At 38.6% G+C, this 21,555-nt stretch overlaps 1 long non-coding RNA gene across 1 annotated transcript in view; it reads left to right on the forward strand.

The window, feature by feature from the left end:
- The first annotated feature begins 2,569 nt into the window (after nt 1-2,569).
- Nucleotides 2,570-21,555, forward strand: part of LOC135312903 (uncharacterized) — a 51,703-nt gene continuing 32,717 nt past the window's right edge. The window contains exon 1 of the long non-coding RNA XR_010372525.1: nt 2,570-2,642. This is a non-coding gene — a long non-coding RNA (uncharacterized LOC135312903). The remainder of the gene's footprint in view (nt 2,643-21,555) is intronic.

Here is a 21,555-nt window from a genome sequence, read left to right on the forward strand (position 1 = left end):
GGAGAACATGAAACTGCAAGCCAAGAGTTCCCCAAGAACTGTTTCTCCTAGCTCAGGCTGTGACACTACAAATAAGGTCACCAGCCCAACAGAAATTCAATCGCTAATTCAGGCTCCCAGCTGAAAGCAGGGTCAAAAGCCCAAATATGAAACCTAATTAGACATTGAGTATATGCAAAGTAGAGCTCCTCCTTTCTTTCCTATCCAACAAACCATTATATACACATTTAATGGTACAGTGGTACTATGTATGAATGCAGCACTTCTAAATAATAAGTGCTAGTATAAAGACTTTGTATTTATAATGGATAATTTTTGATGAAAAATATGACCCTATTTCAATGTAATTATTTGATACCATTGAACGTAACAATAACAAAAATATTAAGAAGGTTAACTTACACCTCTTAACTGGTGCATATACGATGATTTATAATAAAATTCCTCTTTTGATGGACGGAAGCAAAGGCACAGCAATATAGCATGTTATGCAAGAAGTTTTATATGACTTGTTTTGACTACGGGTTTGCTCTGCAAGTCAATACAAACATAAACATGCATACGTATATACGCGTGCGCACACACACACGCATCTTAACAGCTTCTAGCTTGAAACGGAGGGAAGTAGACCATCACATCAAATAAAGGTTGCCTGTTAGTAAATTTGATAATTATCTTTTAATTAACTGAAATTATTTAGTAATGATAGTATCACGAAAAGGGAGAAATAACCTGTGGATTGCTAGATATATGTGATAAAGGTCCTCAAGTAGGATAGAATGTGCACTGTGGAGAAAAAAGCTTACAAATGTATTTGGAGAGTTGTGAAACACCATAGTCCTGTTGCTCCACGGTGGGTTCCTGGATCAGAATCCATGCCCAGGGAAGATCCATTTGTGCAGTGCTCTTGTGGGTGAGCACAGTCTCCAGCTCGTATACGTAGGCCATCAAGGAAATCATGACCCTTCTATTGACACATATTTGATTTTCTTTGTAGCTGCAAGTCTTTCTAATGTTTTCTCCCCTTCTGATCAGTCTTTTAAAAAAGTGCTAGGCCACTCCTGCACCAGTGAGCTTTTAGTATTATTATGAAAAAACTAGAAATGTACTATTTAAAATTCATGTGGGTGTGGTTATTGTCAGCTTCTCATTCAGCAGCAACACAGGTATTTTTTCTTGGAGGAGAAGCTTTTATCCATTAACTTAAGAGTTATAGTATGTCTTCATGTCACAGTACAGTGCTTTGTGGTGATACACAAGCTGTGAATTAGCTGTGTAATTAGCTGAGGAACAAGGTACATTAGACTCTCAAAGAACCCTTTTTAGTGGATCTACGTGGTTTGTGACTCCTGAGCTGACTCTCAGGGCTTGCTGAGTAGCACTTTATAACATTGCTATGGTATGCACCTTGTATTTGGATTTAGGTTATCCTTTGTGTGAGCAGGCATGCCTGGAGCTAAAAAAAATTAATTATGAAAATTTTGTTCTCACAGAAATGAAAAAAAACCCAAAAACCTCTGGTAATCTTGGGGCTCAAGTGCTCTCTTTCTAGGACAGATCTGTCCTAGAAAACCAAGCTGTACTCTGTGGAAGCTAAACTAGTTATGTAGGCTCCCTCATAATCAATAGAAAGGATGATTCATTCTGTGATAAATTTAAAAGGTAGATGTGCCCTTACTTCATAGTAAAATTAATTCTCACTTGCTATGAACATAACTAGAAATCCTCAAAGTTTACAGAATATGGACTGTGAAGGAAAAACAGTGGAAAAATATCAGCAATACTGTCTTTGAAAACTTACATTTTAGAAGACCTGTGATCACAGTTTGAATTGACTAAACTGAACATCATCATGAAGAAGCTATCTAGACTTTTGAAAGCCTTTCTTTTTTTTTTTCCCCTGGTGAATTTAAACTCACTTGTATCCAAACCCAGATATTTAATTTAGATAAACTTCAAATTGGTATGAGTGAATTGAACTTTGTATGGAATAGCTAAGGAGTTCATTTGACATTTCTAGAAATAAAAAAAAAAAGAAATAATGTAAATCACTATAGATTTTTTCCCTTATAACAAAATTCTACACTGGCAAAACTGGAAAGAACTTTCTTTCATTATTAGAATTTTTCTATTTTCCTTTCTTCTCTTATTGAAGGTTCTACCAAAACACCCACAGAAATGTACAAGCCCTGGGTTTTCATTTATTTCTTTATTTCAGGTTATCTCAAGTTTCAGTTTGGATGAGAAATAATGAAAATAGTACATGTCAGTTATTTCCTGTTGCAGATAGCTCTCAGTGGAGCATATATATTGCTCAACTGCACTTATGGTGTAGAAAAAAAAGATTAAAATGTCATACAATAAGCCAAAAGCTAAGTTTCATTCAGGGTCAGAAATTATTTATGAACTTAACATTTAGCACTAGAAAATGTCCTTCAGCAACCATTGTCCAATGTGGTATTTTATTTCCTTGGGCTAGATGGCGCTGCGGTATATAAAATTTACATCCCTGCCACCCAGCACAAGGGCTGTGCTTCGACCGTGTGGAGTTGCAGGCAGACTTCCCTCCTGCTTGGGAAAGAAAGAAGCCTTTCCTACACGGAGGCGTTTAGTTCTTTGTTTCTGTATCGACAAACAGAACGGTAACTCTTCTTGTTTTATTTTTAAGGTTATTGTAAGTTCCTATTTCACTTGGTATATGTTCTTCTTTTAGAGAAGTGTGGCAAAGCAGCATTTTATACATTGGGTGTTACATATATGCCACAAGTTGAACGTGTACATGAAATGCATGCATATTGGACTGTTTTCTAGCCTGGAGAAGGAGAAAGCAGCAGAAATTAAGAAGTTGTGGTATTCCCTGGGATAGTCTGTGTTTCTAGTACAGGAGATGAGGACTTTCAGTCTAAAGATCTGGAAGTATTGAGATCTACCAGGGCTAGTGTCGAACAGCACTCATGTTCTGATGATACTCTAGTATGTCCCGTTCTACTGAAGCAGGACCTTCTTTCTGATGTGCAAATCCTCTGTGCCTCCTTCTCTACCTTCTGCTTTATACCGCTCTGTGGGGTTCAAGCTACAGCAGTCTCTCTGCTTCAGCACTGGGAAGAAGTGACTGTAGACGAGCTGAGTCCCCACCAGCATCCTCTGCCCCAGTGGTGGAAGAGGAGATGAGAACTTGGTGTCACCATGTGGTGAAACTTAGATAGTCCAGGAACAGGGAATAGTTCCCCTAACAAGACCAAATCTGGTCTCCATTAGGTTAGAGGAAGAAGGAGTTATTGAGGAGAACGAGAGAGACATCACAACCCATCATCCCTGAAAACCCAGTGATCCCAGGGCTGAGCTGTGTAACCACGCCTGCTGCCGTAATAACTTTCTGTGCTGTTGGTACCAGGAAAGATTCAGTTATTGACCAGGCTTTGGAGTGAAGGACAAGTATAGGAGTTGGAGGGAGGTGGTCCTGTGGCCTTAAGTGGCCACAGAAAGTTTTCTGTAAATTAACTGCCAAACTTTCAACACCAACCAGAGGTGCAGTTTGAATGTGGTGAGGCAGATGTAAGGGAAAAGGTGCGCTAGCCTGCAGTGACTGCACAGAGTCCTTCATTTGAGGATAGCTATGTAGTAGCAATAAATATGGACTATTGCTTGAAAAGCATCTTTAAATTTGTCTGCTAATAGTGTAATTCTGAATACTGTACGTGCTCCTTCGTTTTGGGAATAGAAATGAGTTTCACTCAGAGACTATAAGCTACTTTCTTTGAAACTTGCTGGAGTTGCTGATAACTGCTTATGCATTTTTGCATATGTGGTCTGAGGTTAATAATATTTTATGAAAACACAGATCAGGTCCTGATCTTCAGAAAAGAGTTAAAACAAAGTTTAGGAGAAAAAGAGTACTGAACTTTATTACACAACACTGCTTTTACATCCCTTTATTATGCTCCCAGTGACACTGGTGTTATTGCTCTGTAGCAGGAAAAAACTGAGGGGGAGTAGCTGGAAGGTGAGATGCAGCCTGGGGTTGCTCTGACACCCTTGCCCATCTCATACCTGGCTTTCCCTATTTCTCCAGTGGCAATGCCAGGGTAAGCACTCCTAACCCTTTCTTTTCTGGCTCATGCCTGCCTCTGCACCGTGCCCTCTACAGTGCTGTTTTGGGGAACTGATACAGGTTTCTGAAAAACATTATTTGGGCTGCTTTCCCAAGGGGTTGGATTGAGCTGCCAGAGACAGGTTCTGCACAAGCAGTGGTGTTGCCTGTCGATGGATGTGCTGAAAAAAGCCAGCTACAGACCCCTTTAATCTATTGGCAGGGTACTGTTACAGATGAAAGAATAAATACATCTGCCCTCTTTGTTAGATTCTGCTCTGGGGGCAAAGCTGCTTCTATCTTTCATGTGCAAAACAGGGTAAAGGCAGGCACAAAGCATCAAAACTAGTTTGTAGGAAATTTGTCCCCATGCTAATCTGCTCTCCCCCTGTGGATTCAACTTGATCAGTGTTAATTGCTGTTCTGGAGAGATATTGTCCTTTCTCTCCCACCCAGTCACATGCAGTTCTGTTAAGGGCTCATTCTGCCATTGGCTCGGCAGTGGGGCTTAAATTCGCTGCGCAGTGAAATTATCACAAATGGGGAGCAACTGATGTTAGCAGCACTGAACTTATATATCCTAGCATGCTACTTGATGTAAAACTGAAGGCAGATTTAGCAATTCTGGGCTTTTTTGTTTGTTTGTTTGCTTCCTTTAAATTTTCTTAATGAGGTTTTTAAACATCTTGGGAAAAAATCAAGTAATTTTTTTAAGGCAGAACTAAACTGATTTGACTTTTTAGCATAAAATGGAAATTTAAATTGGCTTTGCTGTCAAAAAAAAGGCAATACTGCTTACATCTCAGGTGTTGCATACATTGCTCGTGTTACTTTTCTCCTGGGCAGTGCTCTTGTGCAAGGAGTCTAGGGTCTGGATCTCAGTAAATACCTGGTACAAAAATATCTGTTTGTTGTCTGGAGTACTGCAACTTTCTAGAAGATGTCTGAATTATTTTGATTTAAGTAGGAATTGAGGACATCTAGACCAAGTTATGTTACTGCAAGCTCTTCAGGGAAAATCAACCTTTCAAAAGAGCTTATTAAAATCAAAGATGAAGCTGATGAGACTGAAATAAGCAACACGATCTACTTCTCTTGGCTAACAGAATTACCTTGATTCTCTAGCTGTTGTTATAGATGCTCTTAAAAAGAATATTAAAAGCAGCTGTCACCTATTTTTTTCCATCAAAATGTATGAATTTTAAATAGCTCTTGCTATGAAAGTTAGGTCAATATTCTAGGCTGGAGTGAAGAAATACATCTTTGTATGTGTAAAGCAAAGGATAATAAGGATCATTTAAATGTGTGTTTCAGTTAGAAAAAAAGAAGTATTTTAAGATGTATTTTATTTGGCTGCTAATAAGAAATGGCAGGTAGATAGAGTCTGGCAGAAAGGAGGATCCCTGATGTGTTGCATTCAATGAGCAATCTGTATACAAAAACATATCAATAACGATGCATTTCTTTGTGATGAACTGCAAACACTGTTGAAGACACACATCTCCTTGCCTAATACACCAGGAAACCCCACTCCCAGGAAAACCTGATTGGTCCTCGATTTAATACATTAGTACATCAGCATTCAATTAAGCCTTCCCAAACATGGCCACCAGATTCGTTGCCCTTTTAATCTGGGATGTTCAGTCAGCCTCTGGCTTTTATTCTCACTATTTTAAGTGAACTGTTTACCAGGTTCTCTGAGTGTGTTTGGGCTTTGTTCCCATTCTCCTCAATACTGCTTCAGAACCTGTCCTTATGACCATAATTTCTGACCACCTTCCAGCTGTGCATTACGAGTCATGAGTAATATCTGTCATGTATAGTTTGGTTTGGTTTTCTTCTTGGTCTTCCCTTGAGTTGTTGCAGGTGGCAAGTCCTTATCATTTCAGCAAATCCCTCCACTTTCAGGAAGCCTCACTTTTTATGTGTTCTCCTGGATGTCTCTATCTCACATCATAAATGAGGTGTCATATCTGCACATGGGGACAGCAGTGTCTAGCATGCAAGAGGATTATGGTGAATTTTCAAGGCAGATTAATTAGTACGAAAATCTAAAATGCATGTGATCTATGCAGTGTCTCAAAATCTCGCTCTGCAAGAGGAATTCTTTCCAGACACTTCTGGAAACTTTCTGTTAGAAGTGCCTTTTCTCATGTCAAAGGCAAACCATCTTTAGCATCTTACAGCTACCGGAGGACACACATTGCAAGCACGCTTGGGCACAGGTATCTAATAAGTTCTCATTCACTTTTAGATCTTCTAAGTCTCTGATGTGATAGAACTTTCAGAACAAGAGCAAAAATGAAATGGTGCAGTGAGGAACTAGTCTATCAACACAGGATAGCAGTTTGCCACAAATGGTGCAATGAGAGGGAGGGTTGGACCAGGTGACCTCTGGAAGTCACTTCCAACATAAATTATCTATGAGTCTATAATTTGTTCAGTATCAGTGGGCTGGCAGAATACTTATTTCCCTGTATACTTTCCTTAAAAATAAGGAAGAAGATTTTCTGGCAACTGTGTGGTGTCTGGGTCCATTTACTCTTTGTCATTTGTATTTCAGAACCAAGTTATGGTCACCACAGCAGCACTATCTCTTACTTTTGTTTAAGGATAATGCCAGCTCCAAAACACTTCAGTATAATAAACAAATCAAGGGTGATGGGAAGAACAACCATACAAACTATGAATAATACGTCTACATTCACAGAAAAGATCTATGGCCAAGGTGGAAACATATTTCTTCTAATGTGTGGATACTGTTCTGTAATCTATGTTCTCACCTGACTATTTTGCCTTCAAATAAATTTAGCCCTAAAAATATTTTTTAAGCCAAATGACTGATTTCACAGCCAAAACCATATGCCAAACAATAGACTGTAAGCTATCTGATACTGTTGCAGGCCTAGGCACATTTTAAGAAGAAAGTTTTTGTTTGGCAGAGGAAATGAATTGCAATTGCACTGAAGGGATGCCTATACCTCTTCTTTCACTCATGTGTGATACAACTGCTGAAGGCAAATTGGCAAGATTTTTAGATTCTTACACATTGTTAGGTTAAGAAAAGAGCAGTCAAACCACTTAAACCCATCTCCTTCCTGACGTAGTCTATATATAGACAAATGGAAGTCCAACACCTGGGGCAGGAGCAGCAGTACAGGCAGCAGACTGGCAGGTGTTTCACCACTGACCTGTAATGGCCCCACCTGGTGTCCCCTGCTTCTGTGTGGTGTCAGGTGTCCTCATAAAAATGTTTCTCCATGATCTCTGTAACCTGGAAGGGTGTATGTGTGTGTGTGTCTATAGCCAGATGTTGGCACAGGCTGCCAATTAAGTCAGCCCATGTTGATATCATGGTACATCTTTCCAGAGGTTTCAGATATTTTTTTCCTGTCATTTGCTGATCCATGCCTGTATCAAGCCTCATCACATTCTGGTCTTGTTTGCACCACCCTGATGTCTGCAGTGCATTATATTCAGGCACTCAAGTCTTGATCAAGGCAAGGTTGTAATGCTCCCATGACACATTCCCTTAAAGCAGCAATGAAGGCAAACTGTGTCCTGAACTGCATTAGCAGAGTATGTCCTGAAGATCAAGGGATATGATTTGGCACTTGTTAGGCCATACCTGAGCTATCATATCTAGTTGGAGTTTTCCCAGTTCAAGAGAGACTCCAAAAAATTAAAGCAGATCTACTAAAAGGCCAGCAAGAGAATTAGAGGACTGGTGAACCTGACGTATGAAGAAAGGCTGAAGGAATAGGGTTCAGCCCAGTGAAGAGGAGGCTCCAGAGGAATCTAATCATGGTCTCCCAATATGTGAAATGTAGTTATGTGAAAGATGTAGACACTCACTTCACAAGGATGCATGGTGACAGGATAAGAAGGAATAGGCACCAGTTGCTTTAGGGGAAATTCTGTAAGGAGAGAACCAGCAAATTCTTCATTATGGGGACAATTTAATATTGGAGTAGTTTGCCCAGAGAAGTGGTGGAATCTCTCTTGCTGGAAATATTCAAGACTTGGCTTGACAGGGCCCTCAGTAAACCAGGCTAAGGCCTGCTTTCAATAGAAAATTGGAGCAGATCATGTCCGAAGGTTCCTTCCTACTCAGACACTTCTACTATTCTATGATTCCTTTATTCTCTGTATATTCAACTCAATAAAAGCTAAAATTGCTTGTTGCAGTGAGGAATGTCTTTTAGAGAATCACAGATTTATTCTGCCGTTAGCTTGATGACACCGGCAACTGACAAAAGAGTTGTTTTAATTCTGTGGCTTCTATTAATTATTCAGTAACCTTGCAAAATTTCCCATCGGCCCTTTCACTTATTGAAATTGCTTACATGAGCTGGTTGTATTTCACAGACTTTGTTTTACCTGTTACCTTACTATCCAATTAGAAAGATAAATAGATAGTGGAAAAATCAATTAAAGCAGAAAAGTTTTAATGTGTTGAACTAGAATTGGTTCTGACCTGGAAGAATTGGGTCATTATCTAAATATTCCCAAGTCTTGGAATTGCTTTCATGCTGTGGTTGAGCTCTGGTTCCGCTGTATTTCTTAAGAAAATTAATCTAAATTCTAGAGTAAGAGTTCTGAAGAGTTTGAAGTTTGCTATATTTACAACATCAAACAATTTAGAGGAAAAATGAATGACTTTATGCTTCTATTCAGACTTATGAAATTATGAGGTCATGGAAAGAGAGGGTTTCTCTTGTTAATTCAACTATTTCCATAATTAGCATTCATTTGGCTACTTGAGGTTTAGCATGCCATTTCATTAAAATAATGCAATTGCAGATAGAGAAAAAAAGTTTTGAAAGTATAATTGGTTTTCATTGTCAATATAACTTAAAATCCCATTAGCCACAAAATTTTGGCATTGTTTTCCTAATGACTTGCATAATTGGATCATCAGATTTCTCTCCTTTAAAAAAAAGACTCACTTGGTGATTTTAAAGGTTATTATTTGCATGAATTTTACCCCCTCAGTGTTACATTTCCACTTCTATTTCCAACAATGCTGAAAGGTCAGAGACCTAGTGAGTTAAACGAAATCATGTCAAGAGCAACTAGAGCTGTTACTTCCCCCTCCCTCTCTCTGAGATAATGACAGCTACTGGCAAATGCATGCATGCTACCAGTTTGATTTGAGATACTTGTCCAGCTCAACCCACCAAGGCAATTGAAAGCACTCTTCCGGGTCTTCCGTCGTGCTGTTCTCTCTTTTACATGTGCCTGTGGCAAGTTTTGTCACTTCATTCCAGGAACTCCAGTACACTCTTCCTTGACTTAAATGGAGACTGTTTTGAAGGCGTTGTAAAATGCAAAGTGTGACAAAGAGGTGTAGACAATCACATCAATAAATATTTTCCAGAGGTACTACATTCATATAAGTAAACTAGATCTGCCATACACATCACTAGAAAAATTCCCTTCTCGTATTCCACATGGCTGTCTTATCCAGGAGTCAAAGGCATTAATAATCATAGAGAAATCACATTTCTGGAAGAGATCTTGCGAGGTTATCCTGTACATGCACTTGCCCCAAGGCGTGTTCAGCTCTTCCTAAACCATGCCTGACAGATGTTCAGCTTACCGATTCTTAAAAATCTCTGGTGTTGAAAAGTCCATATTTTCTCCAGGCAATTTATTTAAGTGTTTAACAATATTTACCATTCTTTCCTCTAATATCTAACTTAGATCTCTATTGCTGCATTTTATGCTAGTTGATTTGTTCCTTTCCTATTTGAATTTGCTTCTGTTCTCTATGCAGTAATCTTTTAAAATATTTGAAGACCATCAAAATCTCTTCAAATACCACTTACCTGCACTAAACAAACTGACTTGTTTTGGTTTGTCCTCAAAGGTCATATTTTATAACCCTCTGATAATTCGTGTCTCTTTAAAGAGAGAGCATCTTTCCTGAAGATATCCTAAATCTAGACAAAGCACTTGAGATGAGTGAAATAAATAGGAAGTTTATTTCCTTTGTCTTCTATATGATTCTCTTGTTTCAGGATGGTTGAGAAGGATTCTCAACCTTCCAAGATGAAGCTTCCCTTTTGTCTTTGAAATAGCCTAGTATTGCTGACTCATGCCACTATAGCTCATGCATCCTTTTTCAGAAAAATTGTTTTTCCTCATCCTGTAATTGTGCACACAGTTACTCTTAACTAAGTAGATAACTTTTGATTTTTTGCCCTTATTAAATTGCATCCCAGTCACTTCAGACCATTTCTCCAATTTATATTACTCAGTTTGAATTCTAACCTCATCACACACGTTGTTTTTCAGCCTCGCCCATCTTTGAATCATCTGCAAATACAGCAAGCATATTCCCTACTCCATCAAGCAGTTTTTATTATTGGAAGAGTTCCATAGATCTAGACTTCAAATCAGTCCCCAGTGGACCTCACTGTTACATCCTTCCAGCTGAACAGTACCTCTTTATGCATAGTATCCAAATCAGTTGTGTCCCTACCTTATGGCAGTTTCAGGAAGACCCTGGACTGCATAGAAAAATGTCATAAAAGACACTGTCAAAAACTTTACTAAAGTAAAGATATTTTTCTTTTCAATATACAGGCCTGTCACCATGTTATAGGAGGAAACTAGGTTGCTTTGACGTGATTTGTTCTTGATAAATCCACATTGGCTGATTCTTATCCCCTTGTTACTGTCCAGATGTTTGAATATTTGAACCAGTATTTCCTTCTGGTAAATGAAATCAGATTCACTGATCTACACTTCTTTTCACTTTTTTAAAGATAAAAATTATGATTACCTTGTTCTGATTTCTGAAACTTTGTCTGTCCTCACTCCATTCTCAAAATAATTGCTAAGGGCTCTGAGATCACCTCAGCCAGTTCTCTGAGTACTCTCAGGTGGATTTCATCAGGACCAGCCAGTTTAAAAACATGCAGCTTCTCAAAGTACAATTAAACCTGTACTTTACCTTTTCCATCCTTAGTTCTTACCCTTTTGTCGTTGATGCTAATTGTGTTAGACATCTAATCACAGCCACTGTATTGAGTGAAGACTGAAAGAAAAAACCTGCATTCTACCCTTTGGCCATCTGTGCACCTCATGCTTAGGAACCTAGGAAATGTTTTGATAATCTCTACTTCGTATAGTGGTAGAATAAGGAAAGAGGAAGAAAGCCCTGTTCATATTTAAACTAATTTTTCTCCTCAAAAGGAAGTGAACAGTCTAATTTGGGCCAGACACATATGTGAGATTCATCACACTCATTTTGATCAACAAAAAATTCTTATGTCTCATTTAAGCATGCTCTTCAAGTGTCCCTCTGTAGTCAATGGAAGATAGAAAGTCACTTCAAGGATCATGATTTCTTCTCTCTTTCCAGATACCTGTGTGTAGATGAAACCCAACCTGTCAAGCATACATAATAATGATACCAATGCAAGCAGGCATCGGGGACTGCAATTTGGTGAGGACTTGGTGCTTGGAAAGTCTTTATTACATTTGATGGCAAGCACATCACCGTGAGCAAATGGCCAGGTATTTTTCTGGTTACATCATAACCTTGACAACTGAATTGCCTTAGCCCCATCTTTTACGAAAGTTAATCCCAGTTTACGTTCTGATTCTCAAGATATTTAGTTTTGTGCACAGCATTGTGTTTGGCGCGCCACTGTTTTTACTAGGGAATCTGAATTATGCAGGAATTATTCATGACTGTATGTATGTATATTGGTCAAAATAATATGTTTCTGTCCAAGAAAGGAAGTTACCAGAAGACAGAAGTTGGCTACAGCCCACTTCTGTCTTCCAAAACAACTTTCAAGTCTAGGAAAAGGTTGTATTTTAGCCACTTTTAAAATGGCTTCCAAAAGATGATTTCTGAAACAGCTAGGCTTATAGCATGGTATCAATTTAAGGCAGCTTGACTTACTACCATGTAACCACTGTGGTGACCTAGTTGAAGCCCAAGTCTGTTTTACAGGGCTAAATCTTTTTTTGTATCACATGCGTAGTCAAACAGCCCAAACTTGCTACCTCTGTTTCCCCACTTTTGGGGGCTTGTTTCACTCATTCTGTCTCCGTCCCCTTAAAGACCATGTCTTCCCCTCCATGTCCCTAGAGGCACGATGCACACTGAATCACTGTTATGTATTTGCTTCACAGTAGATGCCAAGATAACCAATGATATTGTATGTTGGTCAAAGCATACAGTAACACTTCAGTCATCTCTAGATGCGTGCGTTTTTGTTCAGGTCTGTTTTTTGACACGACATCATGAACTATTTTTTTATTTGTAGAATCTACATCTTCCTTTTTTTTTTCCTGCACCTGACTAGAATTTGATGTATGCACTGTGCACTATGCAAGTCTCTGCTCAGCTTGGCTACACTATAATAGGACTCTGTGTGTCTGTTCTTGTGTGTGTATGCAGGGACTCACACATGTGTGACAGGTTCCTGAAAAAATAGAAGCAAAGAGGTTTTCCTTTTATGCCAATTTGAATGATCACCCTTCACTTGATAAAGTCTGGCACATACCTTGGTGTTTCATATGAACTGTCACAATACCCTGACTATCATGCAGATTCCTGCCCCAGTTTCCTGAGGTTTGTGATGTCTCCTTATTTCATTAGCACTTTCTAATCTGTTCCTCTGATGCCACTGTTTTGCGGATGTGCTGGTTTTGGCTGGAGTGGAGTTAATTTTCTTCACAGTAGCTAGCATGGGGCTGTGTTTTGGATTTGTGCTGAAAACTGTTGATAACACAGGGCTGTTTTAGTTACTGCTGAGCAGGGCTCACATAGAGTCAAGGCCTTTTCTGCCTCTTGCCCCATCGCACCAGCGAGTGGGCTGGGGGACACAAGGGGTTGGGAGGGGACATGGCTGGGACAGCTGACCCAAACTGACCCAGCTGATATTCCTCACCGTATAACGTCACGGTCAGCATATAAAGCTGGGGGAAGAAGAAGGAAGTGGGGATGTTTGGAGTGACAGTGTTTGTACTCCCAAGTCACTGTTACGCGTGATAGAGCCCTGCTTTCCTGGAGAAGGTTGAACACCTGCCTGCCCATGAATTCCTTGTTTTGCTTTGCTTGTGTGCACGGCTTTTGCTTTCCCTATTCAGCTGTCTTTATCTCAACCCACCATTTTTCTCGCTTTTACTCTTCTGATTCTCTTTCCCATCCCACCACGGCAGTGGGAGAGAGGGAGCGAGCAGCTGTGTGGGGCTTAGTTCCCGGCTGTGGTTAAATCATGACAGCATAGAAGGGGTTTAGGGTGAGGTTCTTGACAGTGTTGAAAAGTCTCTTTGCATTGCGCTCACTCTGTCTTTCCCCACTCTCAATTTGCACAATACCTATTTATACGTTTCTGCTTATCTCGTCTCACCAACTGATGTATCTCACATGCAACTCGTGCAGTCTTATTGTGGAGGCTTAGGAATTTAAATATTTGGGGTTTATTTTGAACATGATATGGCATAATAACAAGGCTGTTATCTGTTCACTTCTGTGTAGTTCCTTATCAGTGTTTCAGAGGAGGACACTTTTCCTCTGACATGACAGTAAGGATTGGCTGAACTAGTTTCCGGAATGTCTGTAAGGCAGGGATCTTAGCCACAGATTTCCTTCTGGGCTGGTGAGCTCATTTCTGTGTTTTTTGGTGTGATTCCTGATAAATTGCATCTATTTCAGCCTGTCCCTACAGACAAGGCAGTGGAATAGGAGTGACTGAACAGATGACTGAAAAAAATACAAAGCCGAAAGGAGCTGCACAGTATTTACTTCTTCTGGTTCACATAATTTTAAAGATATTCAAAATGTTCCTGTAGTGACCTTACATACTTTTATTAAGCAGCCATACATAATCATAGTTTATGTCAATCTTTCATATTATTGATGACATTATATAAATATCATTTATATTACTGATATAAAATGACCATAAGTATATAGTTATTACTCTACATGCAAGTAATAAGATACTGCATACATGAATGATGTAATTTTTTGTATTTATAATGCAGATGAAGTAGATCAGAAAGTTTTTTGCCAAAGCACAGGAATAGGAGCCAGAAAAACATTGTTTGAAATTTCTTTTCTCTCCAGCTTAGTGTAAATAACTTAACTGCTCTGCAGCAATTTTCTGATCTCTGAAATGAGGACAGTAGCTGAGTGTTAGTCCTTGGTGAAAGACTTAAACAAGACTACATTTCTATGTCTGAAATATAGGATAACTTCAGAGATTTTTTTTCAGTTTAATTTCTTCTTTCATTTTTTACATAATTTATTTCAATTTGCTAAGTAACTACTTGGTGTCAGTTTTCAAGGTTATATTGAATTTTATTTATTTGCCTGCTTGTGTTTGAACTGGAATCCTTATCAACACAGGAAAAAAGTTGCCCCTTCAAATTGTAATTTGGCATAGTTCCGAATTTGCATGTGGCATTGTGTTAGCGCAATGTGTCCAATATCTTTATCTTTGAAGGTTTGAAGAACAAGTTGGAAGAAGCACCTTGTATGACAGCTTTAAGTTTTGCTGCAATTATGGGGACATAGCTAAAAACGTAAATGCTCTGCTTTCTACCCCATGTTCTGTTACTAAAAGGCCTGTTTCAATTATGGTGATGGGTGGTTTCCTATGTGGTCTGCATAAGATGAGTCCACTTACAAAACTGGAGTAAATTCTTCAGTAGCTGAGGCTACTATTAAACACAAATTTCTTTTTGGCTCAATTCTATGGGGTCAGAGGGTTTCCCTGCAGACTAACTCACAATTTTGCCTCATTTATTAGAAAAAGCATAGAAACATGGCAAAGACCTGGAACACGCTGTATGTTTTATACTAACATGCACCTGCCTTAATTCATTAGTTCTCAGATACAACCCATCACTTTGTCTAGATATATGCTGTACAATAGAATGTTTAAAACCGATCCCTTCCCCAGTGTAGAAATTACCCCTTGTTGGAAGAGGTGATGGACAGTGTCCGCGCTCAGAGACAGAGGCAGTGGCAGACACCTATGGTCCATACTTCTACTAAGGTGGACTTGGTGTCAGTGGAAGCTCAACGTGGCTTAATCATGTTTTGCTCCCCCATTGTTAGTGTGAAAATCACTGCCTCAGACTCTGCTGGCATGGTAACAGGGTGACAGCTGCCATTTTAGTTGTCATTTGAGATTTAGCCTGGGAACGTTTTGAACTTAAAACCAGAAGTCTCTGCAGCTTGAGCTGAAAAGAAAGTGTCTGTAGCCAAAAGAGAAATAGTTTTATATCCCTTCTGTAGACTGGGCAGCTGAGACAGGTTCACGGTATTGCCAAGAATAGTTGTAGCCCCAATCTAAATAGAACAGATACATAGTGGTGTCAGGCAATCTGGCAATGCTTATCCCTGTGCTTATCAGCATGGTATTGTGGGAATTGGGAAGGTAAATGCACATTTGGCAGATTACACCTTTCTAGTAAACCTAGAGTGAACATACATTAGGAGTAGATTGCAGAACATATAGCTGCCAATTCAGTTCTATTAATCAAAGTACAAACACCCAAACCTTCCAGCAATTAGAAAACTTGCACAAAGTAATACTACTAGAGGTGTCTATAATTCAAGAGCAAATAAACAATCATTAAAATTCTTCCACAGTAACAGAATCTGATAGTGACTCAGAAGCAATAAGTGAGAATAGATAGTCTAGCTCCAGCCCTAATGGAGAAGGATTTGTGCCAGCTAATAATTTTCTGTTTCTTTCAGAAAATAAGTGCAAGTATCCTGGGTGCCAGGCTGGATAACTAATGCAAGCTGAATCTCCTATGCTCTGAAATTTATGCACAGTCAAATGACAATTTCTTTATTTACTGACATAGTTACCCCCACATATGTTTTTGTAACCCTCACTGACATTAATGGGAAGTATACTGCTGTGTGTACATGTAAGGTAGACACAGAGTAAAAAACTTCTTGTCTTTCTGTCCTTGTTAGGCAAAGGTGGAAAACAGTTCTTCTTGCTAGATCCTCACACAGATTATGACAAAAATGTCCTGATTTTTCTGCCTTCACATATAATCCTGGCTGAATGCAGGGCATTGGTTATGACAAGTTATATAAATATTTCTGCGCGCTCTGGGAAAAAGTGGAATGGCTCGTTCGTATCACACCATATTAATATGTTATTCTGTCCTAACATATTTTGGTTTTCAACAGGACAGCTGATGTATACAAGACATAAGTTACATAGTTTTTATTCAGCTGGTTTTAACCGTCCCCACTAAAGAGTTTAGAAAGAGCTGGTTCGATCCCTGTCTGGAGTACATTTGCTTGTTTTCCACGAGGCTTGGAAACCTTAGCATGAGAAAAAAACAAAAGAAGTTTGGAAGAACATAAATTCACTGATATTTGGGAAAGTTACAGAGGACAACAGTGATAATTTTGAGCCTGTTTTCCTGACATTGATCTCAGGGACAATAGTGAAATGGTTGATGCAGTTCAAATTAATGAAGAGTTAAAAGAGGTTACTGTAGTTATTGCTAATCAACATCAGTATATGCTAATACAATTTGTTAATCTAGCTTGCTACATTTTTATGAATTTGACTGAGAAATCTATTTAATATAGACATCTCCAAGGCATTTGATTTAGTACAGAACAATATTTCATTAAGTGGGAAGAAAGGTGCAAAATCATTCAATGGATTAATAAGTATGGAAAAAAGTAATTCATAAGCTTCAAAATACAGGTGTGTGTTGAGTCTGGCTGGGGTGGGGTTAACTTTCCCCATAGCAGCCCTCATAGTGCTGTGCTTTGTATTGGTGGCTAGAAAGGTGTTGACAGCACACCAGTGTTTTGGCTACTGCTGCGCAGTGCTTGCACAGCGTCAAGGCTCCCATCCTCCACCCTCCCCCAGCGAAGGCCAATAGGCTGGGGGTGGGCAAGAGGTTGGAGGGGACACAGCTGGGACAGGCTGACCCCAACTGACCAAAGGGATATTCCGTATCGTATGACGCCATGCTCAGCAATAAAAGCTAAGAGAAAGGATTTAGGGGACATTCATTATTGAGGCTTTTGTCTTCTGAAGCAACCACTCTGTGAACTGAGGGTCTGCTTCCCAGGAAGTGGCTGAATATCACCTGCTAATGGAAAGTAGAAAATAGATTTTTTTTTTTTTTTTGCTTTGCTTCTACAGGGGGGCTTTGCTTTCTTTCATTAAACTGTCTTTATCTCAACCCACAAGTTTTTAATCTTATTTTCTCCCTCTGTCCAGCAGAGGAGGGGGAGTGAGAGAGTGGCTAGGTGGGTACCTGTCACCAGCCAAGGTCAACCCACCACAAGTTGTAAATGGCAATTATTAGGAAGCAGCCATCCTCGCAGGGAAGCCCCAGTAGGATCCATTCTTCACTACACATGCATTATCACAATTTGGAAAATACAGAATTGTACTGCTAAAGCTTGTTATTGAGAAAAATATAGGGGAAGAGGTAAATAATGAAGAAAATAGGTTACTAAAATGTAGGCAACTTGATTGCTTGGAACAGCAGCACAGGCTGCTGTATTTGCCAGTATTGTCCAACACATAGTCAGAGGGGCAGAAAAAAAGTCAGTTATACATACAGGATTGGAAATACATTCTTGGCAGCAGGGATTGTGAAAAGGACTTGTAGGTCATGGGAGTTAATCTGATGAAAATGAGCTGCTAAAGACAACACTGTGGCAAAAAGGTTAATGAGAACACTACATAAATTCACAAGAGGATATGAGAAGTTATAGAGAGATTAAATTACTGTATTGTTGGGTTCTGCACTGACCCCTCTGTGTTAAGATCATTTCTGATATCCAGTGAAGAGTCTTATAAAAGGGAGAAGATTTGGAGAAGAGCTATGAGAATGATTAATGAACTGGAAAACATGCTATACCGAAGGGCTAAATTAGATCCATGTACTTAGTTTATCAAAGAGAAGATTAGGGAGTCAATGTCTGGTGAGCAATCTGCAATAGTGCATTCTTCAGTCTAGCCAGCAGAACGTAACCCGAACCTTCATCTAGGACTTAGTTAGACAAACAACACTGGAAATGTGACCATGTCTTTGAAACAAGAATTGTTTTTAATGCAGCTTACCAAGGGATTCTTCATCAGTGGTAAATTTAAAATCACGATTGGGTTTTGTTTTCTAAAAGCTATCTTCCTGTTGAGGTATATCTTTTGATCTGAATCAAGAATTCACCCAGGAATGAAGTCTAACTTCTATGAGGAACTGTTTTAGGTGATAACAAAAGTATCTTTTGGCCTCACCATCTACACGTCTGACTCTGAAATGAGTGATTCCTTTAAGACACTATAATTCATTAGCACCTGTTGGTAGAAGATTGTAATCAGAATTGTCAGGACAAAATATTGATCTTTTAAAGCCAAAAATTAAGAATAATTTCCTTCCATACCGGATGTTCCAGACACTGTTTTATTTTTCTGTCTTTCTATGATCTCCATTTGTAATTCTATAGCATCACTGTTGAATGCTAATGAATCAGCACCCTTGAAAACACTACTCATTGAGATAATGTATAGTTATTTCACACTACCCAGAAAAAGAAACAGAATGGGAATCTGCTTGTTAATAATACCTTATATACCCTGAGCTTATTAAAAAAGAAATTAATTTTTAACTCATACCAAAATGTGGATATACCAAGAAGAAGAAAGCTGCATTGGTGACATGTATGCACAAGCTGGGATTAAATTTTTCTTGTTTCAGTTGTCTACTAGTTAGGCATCTGTATAGCCTATTCACTTGAGCTGTTGCTGCAGCCAAGGGTGAGAAATAAGCAGGTCTAGGAGGTGGTTCACCCCAGTGACAGTAAAGGTGGCTTGTACGTCCAGGCAGACCTACCTGGGTAGCTTTTCCCTGGCAATGCAAAGAGCAAACATACAATCCTATCCACTTGTGTATCATTTCATTATGTTGTTAAAAAGTACTTACTAGTTTGAAAGAGTAGTTAGCAAGACTCAGAAAAATTACCATTGGCTTTCTTCTGTTTTTTTCTATAAATGGAACGGTGCTGGGAAAAAAAAATTCCAACAGGCAGCACCTGTATCTTCCACGGCAGATAAAAGCAACCTTCACAAAGGTGCAGGTGTGTGAATGGATATCTCTGCTCTTTGGTTCCTCTGCCTCAACCAATATTCCTCCTGCCTGAGCAGGTTTTAATAACTTAATTTTAAAAGAATATGAGAGCGCCATCTGCATCACAGAGACCATTATCCTAGTTTCTACAAATGCTGTGAAGAATTTCCTTGTGAGTAATCTGTAAAACAAATTAGCCCTCTTATTTTTTGTATGACTATGATCTTAATTGGAAAATGTACTGATTATTTCCAGTCAGCAGTAAGCTTTCTTCCTTAATTTCAAGATTTTAAGCACACCACTCTAAAAAAGTTTTTAAAGCAGATTATTAATTTTCAACTAATTTGGCGGTAGAGTTTTTGAGGGATTCCCTTGTTTTCATGTTTTTATTAAAAAAAAAAAAACACAACACTGAGCTGAAATGTCTTTGAACCTCACCTCTTGCTTTTGAAAGCTTTTATATACTAACTGAATACACAATTTCTTTTCCTTGATGGTGACTACCTCATATTACAAGTTGGAGTACAAGTTTACTAAGAAAGTTGCCCCTTTTACTGAAGCGTTTTTTTCAGCCAGAAGCTATCTGTCTGCTCTGTAAAGCATTAAATAATTCTTTGTGTCTCACAGTGGTATAAATATTAGACCAAAGCTTTAGTCCATACTTTAACTGGAAATGTTATATGCAAACATTTTGCTGAATTCCTTTGTTTTTAAGTTGAGCTGTTTTAATATCTTCTTTGTTTGCTTATCTATAGCCATTCATTCAAATTTTTGTTGGTATGAATGCCTATTAAAAAGGTACCTCATACCTTATATAAGGAAGTCTATTTGCAGAAATATCTCTGTTTACTAATTGCTACTTTACTGAGGATCCTTACCTTTTTTCCACCATTTCTAAGATGAAAAAGTTTAAGAAGAGAAGAACAAGCAGAAATAAGAGGAAGATAATTTGAAGAAGCACATTATGAACAGCAAAATAAACAATTGTGTCAGACTAAACCCAACAGTGTAGACACTTAAATATGCCTCATATAGTGTCTGTCTAGTGATGATGAATACATTTACAGACAGGCGTTTCCACTTTGAAGAATCCTGGACTGCCTATTTTAATTATCTGGTCCTTGTCTTATTTCTCCCTTTACAACTTTCTTTGACTTCACTCTTTTTTTCCAGCTCTCAAAACTCAGAGTCTGGATCAACCTTAAAAAAAGAGATGCACAATTCAATGGGAACATTCATTTACATACAACTTGGTTGATCCCCGGTAGAATCAGAGCAAAGAAACTTTCTGTTTTATGATATTGCTGCCTCTGGAAAAAATGGAAAGAGTCCCAATCCTGAGATTATCAGAAAGAGTTGATTAATTTCATTTTGAAGCAATGACTACTAGAATTTATTCTGGTAATTGTTCAGGATAATAAGTGCCTGGATTACAGTGTTAACCTTTTGCTCTTTCAGGTCTATAGAAAGATTCCTAATAATTTAAGTAGAGGGTGACTATGACTATGTATGAGTGGCATGGTCTGCATTAATTTTATCTTAATGTCTTTATGGAGAACAAAAAAAATGACAATGTGTTTTGAAATTAAAACACTGAAGTACTGAGTAGCTTCTAAGTAATTTATCATCTTCTGAAGTTAGTAATTGTCTATTTCATTGTAATACTTCAAATTACATCACCAAAGAAATTAAAAGTGAACTTCATGTTTTGAGTGGCCATGGCATGGGGACCCAGGCAGACTTTGTTAGCTTTCCTGTCAATGCAAAGAGTGTGCTTGCAGTTATGCCTATTAATCTGTCATACCCTCAATCCAGACTAAAGTGTCCAGTGGACATGCTTTAAGTTGTAGTGGCCTTGCTTTTGAAAATGGGGAATTGGGTTCTCTCAGCAATTGGAATATCTGAGAGATACTTGTCAGATGTCCCAGATCCCCCTGATAACATTAAAATTGGCTTCTCATGACATATTTCCTGAAAAAAATCTTCATCTGCAAATGACGAATACAACAAACTTCTAAATGGAGGAATTTACTGAAGTTATCTGTAAATATTTATTTTTCTCTTCCATTGTGATATGTTGTATAATGCAAGGTTATATGTTGGGTGATTCTGCAGGCTACTATTAATTTTCTTAATAATGCACATGAGTTTCTCATCCAAAATTGTTTATTTTCCGCTGTATTTAAAAAGTCCCACTGTTATTGGTAGCTTATTATCAATCATGGCTGTATTCTGTAAACATAAATGTGGCATTCATTTACATCTTTCTGATACTTTGGTCCAAGAGCATCATGAGCAGTACAGATGGCATTATTTGCTCCACAGCTCATCTCCTTGACATGTTCTGGATCTGTGCTCTATTTCGC

The sequence above is a fragment of the Phalacrocorax carbo genome, chromosome 3 (genome assembly GCF_963921805.1).
Source record: "Phalacrocorax carbo chromosome 3, bPhaCar2.1, whole genome shotgun sequence".
In the NCBI taxonomy this organism is placed as follows: Eukaryota; Metazoa; Chordata; class Aves; order Suliformes; family Phalacrocoracidae; genus Phalacrocorax; species Phalacrocorax carbo.